Consider the following 10,822-nt stretch of genomic DNA (forward strand, 5'->3'; position numbering starts at 1 on the left):
TACGCAGTGAAACTATATGCTACAAAATAAATACGAAGAACTATGATTTGAGTACTTTAATAAACAAAAAGCTTTTTTTTTCAAGCACATTTCGGATTTTGAATTTAACATTCAATAATAGTTCTGTCTATGATTATGAGTGATGGAGCCAAGATGTTGGAGGTAAGACATACATAGCATTTTTCAAGCATTTTCATTTCCACGTGGCCCGGATTGTATTATGCAATGGATCAATCCTGTTTAAAATGGAGTGCGCTATTTTAAGATTTCTCCACTTTTATTAAGCACGCCCCTATCGATCACGGTAGCACGACTTTGTGACTGCAGACCGACAGAAATCATATCTTAAGAAAAACAAAGACCTGCAAATGTTAGCCATTATGGATTTTCTTCTCTGAGCGAGTCGAGAGCCAGTGTTACCGAAACCAATAACTTACGGGTTTATCATATAAATGTTCTACACCATCTAAACAGGTGTTGGCAGAAATCATAAAGCTACTTGTTCACGGTCATTTAAATTCAACAGTCCCTGATATATACCCAGATGTCGGCACACGCAAATCCATTTGGAGCAAACGACAGAGGTATTACAGAATTTATTATGGCATTGTGGAGACAACGACTCGGATATAAATCCACTATTACGAATTTTAACAATCTCACCTGTTGAATCAAAGTATTGATTCATTAAGTTTCGCTTTTCATCGGCGGGTCGTAAAAAGACGATAAAAACTAAATGGCCATCCGGGATGTAACACACGCTATCGACGGAAGTGTCGACCTTTCGAGTTGTTAGGCATTAAGAAGGAGCGGGACACAAAAAAACAGCCGTTGTTAAGTCACGAGTGTGGAATTAAAGTGCCATCTCAGGCGCTGTATTTTGGCAACAGTTTGGTCTTTTAAACTCGGTTACTCGGCCTTACAACTGTCTAATAATACAAGCCGTTACATATGAAGATAAAGAAGAAAGCGGAGGAGGAGAAAAAGAAGAAGAAAAAGGAGAAGAAGAAAAAAACAAGGGAGAAGAAGATAATGAAAAAGAGGAAGAAGAAGAAGAAGAAGAAAAAGAAAAACTGACAAGAAATATATATTCAGACGTAACTGACTACGATATTATAACAGGAAAACAATCAATCGCGTGTTTAGGATGGCAAGCGCTTGCGAACAGTTTAAATGGTTTCCAGCTTCTTATATCTTATGACATTCATGTAAACTGAGCACTTAAACCAGTCTAAGGAGAGACAGCGAGCGGTCGGTCTCCTGAACACACCTAAACATATTTGACGTATCAAAATACGTGTCATCTCGAGTATATTTGTATTATTTAATCATTTAAAGTAGATTATGCATATTATATTGTTTTACCGTTACACGCCATTCTGCGATAACATTTGATCATACAAATTTATTAATACTGTAGTTATGTTTGTGTTTTACATGAGTACATTATGTTATAATAGGGTGAGGCGAGACTGAGCTTAACATTAAATGACGTCAGATATCAGTTATATGACTCAAATGAATATCGCGATTTTAAAGGGACATTCCTGAGTTTGCTGCAATTTTTAAGATGTTATCGATTGTAATCAGGCCCGTAGGAGCCGGGGTGGGTGGGTGGGTGGGGGGGGGGGGGGGGGGGGGCACTTATTTCGCCAGTTTTAATTTCGGGACTTTAAAATGTCTTATAATGCTAATACGGAAACCTGACGATAGAACAACCATAAAAATGAGCCCCCCCCCCCCCCCCCCCCCCACACACACTTTGATAATCCGTCCTACGGGCCTGGTAATTACGTATTAAATGTATTTTTCTGCATAAAATATTAGTGGCTGTATATTAAACGTGTTTCTGATCATTCTAATATTTGTACTAGATTAAATTTCATTTTATTTGCTAAAATATGTTTTTTCGTACGTACGAAATTATTTGAAGACAATATCCAGTTGAGGCTTCTTACAAATATTAAGATGACCAGAAACACATTGAATATACAGACATTAATATTCTAAACAAGAAAATATATTTATATATGTAAGTTTAATCGTAGAAATATTTTATTAGTCGAAAACATCTTACAATGAAGCAAACTCGGGAATGTCCCTTTAATATTTTCGATAATTATCTCGATTTAAGACTGATGTGTCACGAAACGCACATATTCTGAAGTATCATGTTATGGGTGTTAAATACAATAAATAATATTACTACAGCAAACCATCGGTTTATAGAATTATTAAGTTATTTCGTAATCCGCGTATGATAGTTATTACTAACGTGTTAAAATCCCTCTATGTTGCTACAGCAAAACGTCAATCATTAGACTGGCTGTACCACCCACCAAACCTAATAGTTCTGTACCTATGTAATAATAACAATTCATATATACTGTTATTTCATGATGTATTACAAATTGGGTTTCATAGTTTGATTTAAAGGCGCTCAATCACGGATGGTTGACCTAATTATTGACCCAACAAAGTATTATATGACAATATATACATTTGATTTGTACATAAAATTACTTTATTGAACCATCTACATAACCAGCATATTTCACTTATTATTGATATTTTATTAAAATAATTGAATTATGTCGACGGTCCATAATTCAGAGAAAAATAACGGCTATTTGGAGAGCAGATGTGTGACGTATTATTTTGAGTCACGTGACGGGTATCCCCCGAATAACCGCAGTGTCAAAACGATTTACCAAACTCGTGTAACGAGAACGCATTACCGTCCTCTGCGACGTAGGATAAATAGAAAAAAATAACAATGAAAATAAGTTATTAAAAATTAATAAAAACATGTACTGAATGATAATAAGCTTATACATTAATTTATTTTAGTAAAAGAAGCATGCTAAACGTCGATCATCCCGACTAGTTAAGCCTTTGCATCTATAGGTAAATTTATCGTTAGTCGTACGCAAAAAGCTCGAAACATCTGGATCACAAACACCGTCATTTTCCACCTTGTCAAATTCACTTTATGCAAAATATGCCATAACAGCTGACTTGGATAGGAATTGTTACATTTTGAAAGAATAGCCTACTCTGAACTAGACGGTGTTTATATACGATGTGACTATTTTTTTTTTACAAATTATCAGCTGCTGAGGTAGGCTCCTTACGTAAATTTGTTAAAAAGTAAATTTTACCGCAAATAAATATGACTAAAAGGTTATTTTGCTGTATTTAGTCATATTTCAAATGAGCAAAATTGCAAAATACAAAATACATATTTTTTATACCAGTAACGCTGAGACATCTCCCGGGTCCCCCTCTAAATTTATGTAATGTTTCTGTAACAACCGCCCTCACCCACCCCACCGCGATGTGATTTTACCAACATTATAATACATGTAATAATAATAATAATAATAATAATAATAATAATAGTGTATTATTATTATTAATTATTATTGTTGTTATTATTATTATTAGCCTACTACTAACGTTTTGGGTGGAGGGGGCGGTGTTTTATCGGTGTGTGTGTGTGTGTGTGTGTGTGTGTGTGTGTGTGTGTATAAAAATGCAAGATTAACGTGCATGCACACACGCACAAACGGCAGGCTGAATTTGTCCCCCTATACTGATTTTTTGTTTACGCTGTACATTAAACCAAATGACCACTTTGCGAATCAGTCAAAATAATTTGCAAACCTTTAACGAAAAACGACTGGCTGGTCTTATGCCACATTTGTGACGCTAGAAAACATGTTATCCGTTTTCGAACCAAGTACTATAGCGTTGTAACCGTCTAGACTCTCTCCCCTGCTAAATTCCATGCACATGTGCCTGATAATAATAAAAATAATAATAATAATAATATAATAAATGGTGAGTTCATGTTCCCACTGTTTATTATTTTATTTCAGCGTATTCCCAGTTATTTTCGTCATGAAATTATATAGTTTGTTTTATTATTTTATTATATATAGCCAGCCCTCATTTGCCAAGTCTCTTTACACGGCAGTCGTTTATATAAAATTCTAAAATACATTATACGGTTGTCACTACGAGTCTGTTTTGTCGTATTTTTATGACTTTTCACAAGAAGACTTCCAAATTTTAAAAATGAAGCGTTTCATGGAATTCCCTCGATCGTAGTTCAATTAAAATGTTTTGGATCATACAATAACTAGGTTTGGTATTCCAAATGAATGTAATTTTTATTTATAATCCATATTTAGAGAAATAAGGCCCACTAAATCCGTAATTGAGCGCCTTTAAGTTCACACATATTGTTTAACATTTTGCATTGTAATCTTTTTTATTCTTATGAGGTCTACGAAAATAAGGTGAATTGAATTGACTTGAATTGAATTGCTACCGGAGTAACATCTCACTACAACTAACAACTATGTTAGATCCGTATCTTTTTTGTGTTTCACATACAATTAATTGTGATCTACTACAAACACCAGGAAGACCAAGATCCGAACGACAAAACCGCGTAACATGGTCAGAGCCGTATCTCTGCACGAGTCCATTGGACATTTGGCAAAACAGTGGTTGATTCCATGAATATCCACCTTCTGCCTCGTCTATAGGAGGACAGCCACACCCCGGAAGTAGAAAATTGTATTTTGGGTAGTACTGGTAAGCCGAATAATAAAAGTCCCGGGAAGCCGAAGAGTCTAATTGATTTGCTTGTTCTCCATTGCGGTAGGAGTCGTGTTTTTTTTAATAACGAAATGAGGAAGCGTATTCGCATAAGATTACAAACATGGGTGCCCGTACGCCTATGGAACTTGTTTATGTTTATGTTTATGTTTATTTGTTTTGTTTGTTTACCGTTCGGGGTATCGTTTGTGCTTGTGCGTGTTTTATTTTCTTTTGTTGTTATTTCATTTAATTTGCTCGTGTTAGGCTCTACTATTTCTAATTCATTTCAGTTTGTATGATTAAAATTAGTTATATTATGACATACAGATTAATAAGAAAAAATACGTCCATCATGTTCATACAGTGATACAGTATCGGCTCGTCGTTACCTTTTGACTGCTCACACCGACACATAGGTAATGGGGCAATTAAATAGGCCGGGAAGTAGATATTCGTAATTGGTAAACACCATGTTGTAACACCCGAAGAGCTCTTTACTGGAGATTTCTTCCCGTTTGCACCACAAAAGAGGACTGCCAGTCCCAGACTAGTTCACTAAACCAAAACTAGTACTGGACAGAGCTAATTAGAATGAGTACAGCTGTGATGACATGCACTAATGAATCACTGTCAAACCAGTGATGATATCAGGTGTTAGCGAAAGGTGGGCATATTCTGCCCAATCGGAATTGCCACCACAGCTGTCGACGTGCCAAAATTTCTAAATTAATAAAAACATCCTTAGGCGTCCGAAGCATGAAGAGAGAAGGGGTGTGGGGTGGCTGTACACTTATAATATCACTTTACAAAGACAGGAAAGCACATACACCAATCGCGGGACATCTAGTTAGAACGGAAAAGAGCCCTATCGGATCCACCGAGAGTTATCGACCCTGTGACCACGCTTACCTCAGGTGAGCGTCTAACACTGTACTACACATCCTGCTCATTGACAAATAATATTCACGACTGCCACTATCGACACCTGACGTCGGCCCACAACAAAGCATCGCTGTTTATTCGTAATCGATGACATACATGTCATATCGACCACTAATATTGCATACGTACACTTAAAGCCATTTGTAGCTATTTTCAACACAGGCTTAATAACAACGATAACTAAACACTTCTTTCAAAAGTATTCTCGTCTGAATAAAAATATTTCGCAAAAAGCCCAAATTGTTTTGACAGAGCTATTAAAACAAACCAACATCAGCATACCTCCTGAGCCAAAATCATCATCATCTTCACCATCGTCAACATCAACCATCGCCATCGTCGTCGTCATCATCATCAGCATCGTCATCGTCATCATCATCATCATCATCATCATCATGATTTTAAATTTAAAGTTAATTTCATTACTAATTAAATGTAGAAGTATAGTATGTCAGCAGCAATAAACTTGTTTTCAGTCAATGGAGGACAGTCAATGCTACAGCATATCACCACTGAAACCAACCCTCATTGGAACAGTGACGGTACACGGGCGTAGCCGGGGATGGGGGAGAGACACACGCCTCTTTACCCCCATCATGTTATAGATTTTTCTGTCGCCCCATAACATGACTCTTAGACAATGTGGTTGCCCCTCCCCCAATGTGGATGATCCCCCAATATTAAATCCTGGCTACGCCAGTGTGACGGTACAAGTGCTTGTATACAAAACAGATGTCGGGCCGTTACAATTGTACATAGAGCTATTGGTATCAAAATGAAACACCCACCTACTCCTCTATAAAAAATATTTATTAAATAATAAACAAACAAAAAACCGTGACAATGTATTTATACGCGATGAGTACAGTAATCTATTATATACATAGCAATGAAATATACAGATCTGCAGAAACCGTAAAACTGTATTTTAGTTACAGTGAAAATATAGAAATCGTATTTAATTTTTTGTCAACAAATTCATAATTCAATAACTCCTTTGTAAATTATTACGTTTTAATTATTTAGGTCAATGATGCTTCATCGTTTTTAAGTTTGATGATTACCAATCCACCTAATCATATTTGAAGTTTTTTTTATAAAATGTAATTTAAACAATTTTACCTATACAAATGGATATGAAGTGCAATTACGATAACATATCTAAAACTAACTGAATATGAAGCTAAATAATGATGACACGATGTCCTGTCGTTGAGTGTAAGTTAAAGTTTAACTTTAGTTCGATTCATACTTCTTTTTTCTTCTTTTTTTTTTGGGGGGGGGGGGGGCGTTGGAGGAAGAATCACTTTGTCAGTTATGTTTGCAGTATTACAGTAAAATCGTATTACCCCCACCATTAAAGCAGCCTCTATATTTGTTGTGACGTTTTGTTTTACGACCTGTAAAAGCATTGTTACTCATTTGATCTCGATATTTTCTAATCGTTAATGTGGAAATATGTCTACCTGTAAAACAATTGCGTTACCTAACAGTGTTTTGTACACCCCACACTCTAAAGCGCCACATAATGTTTGGAGCTACACCAGCCCACCGCTTGAGCGTTACTCAGTATTTGAGTGGCGCCTCTATGCTACTGGCATGAATGACCAAATGTTGTGAACCATTGTATTGCATGGATGTTTGGAGCTACACCAGCCCACCGCTTGAGCGTTACTCACTATTTCAGTGGCGCCTCTATGCTACTGGCATGAATGACCAAATGTTGTGAACCATTTTATTGCATGGATGTTTGGAGCTACACCAGCCCACCGCTTGAGCGTTACTCAGTATTTGAGTGGCGCCTCTATGCTACTGGCATGAATGACCAAATGTTGTGAACCATTTTATTGCATGGATGTTTGGAGCTACACCAGCCCACCGCTTGAGCGTTACTCAGTATTTGAGTGGCGCCTCTATGCTACTGGCATGAATGACCAAATGTTGTGAACCATTTTATTGCATGGATGTTTGGAGCTACACCAGCCCACCGCTTGAGCGTTACTCAGTATTTGAGTGGCGCCTCTATGCTACTGGCATGAATGACCAAATGTTGTGAACCATTTTATTGCATGGATGTTTGGAGCTACACCAGCCCATCGCTTGAGCGTTACTCAGTATTTGAGTGGCGCCTCTATGCTACTGGCATGAATGACCAAATAATGTGAACCATTTTATTGCATGGATGTTTGGAGCTACACCAGCCCACCGCTTGAGCGTTACTTAGTATTTGAGTGGCGCCTCTATGTTACTGGCATGAATGACTAATGTTGTGAACCATTTTATTGCATGGATGGTATATAAAGTAAGTTGTGATTTTATTTTGTGTTGATTCCAGTGTAGGAACAATTAAAATTAATAATACCTGTTAGCTTTGTGGCGTTTTGATATCTTCACAAAATCCTCACCTAGGCAGATTTATACTTTGGTAGTGTTATCCGGTAGTCTTTTTTAACCCATTTATCACACACGAATGTAATTTACTTCGAATTTTGACATATAGTCTTAGAGGAAACCCGATTCATTTATGCATTAGTAGCAAGGGATATCTTATATGCACCATCCCACAGACAGGATAGCACATACCACGGCCTTTGGTATACCAGTCGTAGTGCGCTGGCTGGAACGAGAAATGGCCCAATGGGCCCACTGACGGAGATTAATCCCAGACCGACCGCACATCAAATGGACGCTTTACCACTGGGTTTAGTCCCGCCCCTACCTAGTATGAAGGAACATCATTTAGAGGTAGCAATTTGTAGTTGTGGTGAAGTTTTCACCTTGGTGAAATACCTGCCATGGCGGTGTTTAATCTTATTTAAGGAAAGTTAAAAATAGGTTAGAGGTCATCTCCTTCACCAACACTTTCACAAGACTGGCGTTTGTCTTTTTCACCCGCATTGTATGATTTTGATTAAATAATGACGATGGACCGTGCTATAGCCATCGTTTCCCAGTCAGAAATATTCAGAGGAATTCGTCTATCTCGAGGGACATACGAGTGAAGCCAACGAGTTTTATGATGTTCTAGTTGTGCTATTCTTTGCGCTGTAACAAAACACGACTGTTTCTCAACATCACTAAAACAAATCCAACGATTCATTGCTTGAGGTGTTAAGGCCAAACGGAATAAATTTCTGGTCTCTGGTCAGCGCGCACGTCGATTTTGACCCTCACGCGTGAACATTTGTTTTTTATTTCCCGCAGTAAGACATCGATTTTTGCCGGGCTTTTCTTGCTAGGATATAAACCCACATTTGGAGCCAAAATGGTTTATATACTGGCTTGGACCATTAGCTTTCCTTAATTTCTCTCTAAAACAGGTCCTATTGTTCTAAATGAGTAGCAAGTTGAAGTAATAAAAATTGCCTTGGCTATATGGAAAATATAAATAAAATATTTAGGATACCAAGGCAAGGGTGGGAGCACCATGGCCATTGAGGATGGACCAAGGATGAGGAGGGCGTAAACCCCCCCCCCTAAATTAACCCACCTTTTCTGTGCAATCCACGAAAGAAAAAAAAGAGAAAAAAGCGCCGCATCAATTCTGGAACTTTGGTCTGACCAGTGACCGACTTGTTTTGGTTTGACCAGTGACCGACTTGTTTTGGTTTGCCTAATAAAGTATTTTTAATCTTTTGTATTAATTCAACTTAATAAACTTTAGCAAGGTTGAGATATAAATCTTAAAATTGTTTCCGTCTCCAAATAATTGGAGCAATATTTGTGTAAACCACTTAAATTCAAATATTTGGAGCTACACCAGCTCAGCCCTTGAGCGTTACTCGATATTTGAATGGCCCCTCTATGCATATATAGACAGAGATAGATAGAGATAGACAGACAAATCAATAAATCAATCGATAAACGCACACAGTTTATATTTTTATTTACACATGAACATTAATAACCACAATACGTTCACAGCCATGATTGTCGGTTTTTTTGTTATTTGAGCATAAACCTTGTGTACCTGTACAAACCAACATTTCTACAGTTACGTGTAGACATTATTGCACAGCAGTTTGCCTACTAAATTATGAACAAAATGTTACCTGAAAATATATACATTTAGCGTGTCCCCAAAATTACTTTAGCCAACCAGTTACATAGTGGTCATATCAGTGGTGTTTTTTCAATAGTTTGGCTTATAATTAAATTTTGGCTACGTATACATAAATAAGAACATACGACTTAGTTAACTCTCTTGCTATGATAGCGAGCATAAGTTGAAGAATATATATATGGAGTGCATTTTGCAAGTTGCCAAGCCCTTTATGAAGTCAAACACCGTGCGATGCAGCACTTAAAATTGAATTTTCGCCGACACCACCTTCAAAGAATGTTGACAGGGTGGGTACGTGGATGAGTGACTGTCTGGGTGCGTTCATCAAGTGCAAGTAGACATCACCAATGCTATACGATTATTAATAAAATACTGAGTTGGTATGAACTATCCTGTCAGATAAAAATCCCAGATGCAAAAACACCTCATCCTTAGCTATAATCGGCAAGAGTAGCTTTTTTTTCTCCAACACTAAAATATGTACATCCTCCGTTGTCAATAGTTTAACCAGGATTTACATTGGGGAAGGCACCCACACTGGTCCAACGTCCAAACATTTTTACATACCCACAGCCTTCAGTTTCAGGCCCCGCCTCTGGTATGAGCAGTGATTTGATCCAAGATGAGGCGTGTTATATGGCGACAAGCAAATATAAAAGGTAGTGGAAAGAAAAAAGGACGTGGGACTGTGGGAATCGTGTCCCTTGGGTCCTCTCCTCCTGAATACGCTAATGTCAGCTGTGAGCAACTAGCAGAGTTCCGTGCTTGAGGGGGAGGAGGAGAACTATATTAACGTACCCATATACCACAAAGGTTTTAGGCACGTCTATCCCGAGTCCGGTCTCCGGCATGGCCAGGGATCCATCTCGGGACTTTGTGCTTGAAGCTTAGTTAATATATGAAGAAACTAAATTATGTAATCATCATCGCCTATGACGTCACCATCTTCTTGTGATATAGTCGTCAGCAATAGCTTTCGTATTAATAGTTTTGTAAATATTAATTTAGAAATAAAATTGTAGTCAAGCAGAAAGTTTAAAAGAAAGTCAAGATACACCGATTCACCAAAATTGCACAGTAGGCGATATAAATATAAATAAACACTCTGTCACTCAGATTTTAACCCTTTTTTGGCAAATGATTAATTTTACAAATTAAAACTTTCAAATATGAAGTTGTAAAATAAATCATAATGAACGCAACACT

This window comes from Gigantopelta aegis, chromosome 10 (genome assembly GCF_016097555.1).
Source record: "Gigantopelta aegis isolate Gae_Host chromosome 10, Gae_host_genome, whole genome shotgun sequence".
NCBI classification, from domain to species: domain Eukaryota; kingdom Metazoa; phylum Mollusca; class Gastropoda; order Neomphalida; family Peltospiridae; genus Gigantopelta; species Gigantopelta aegis.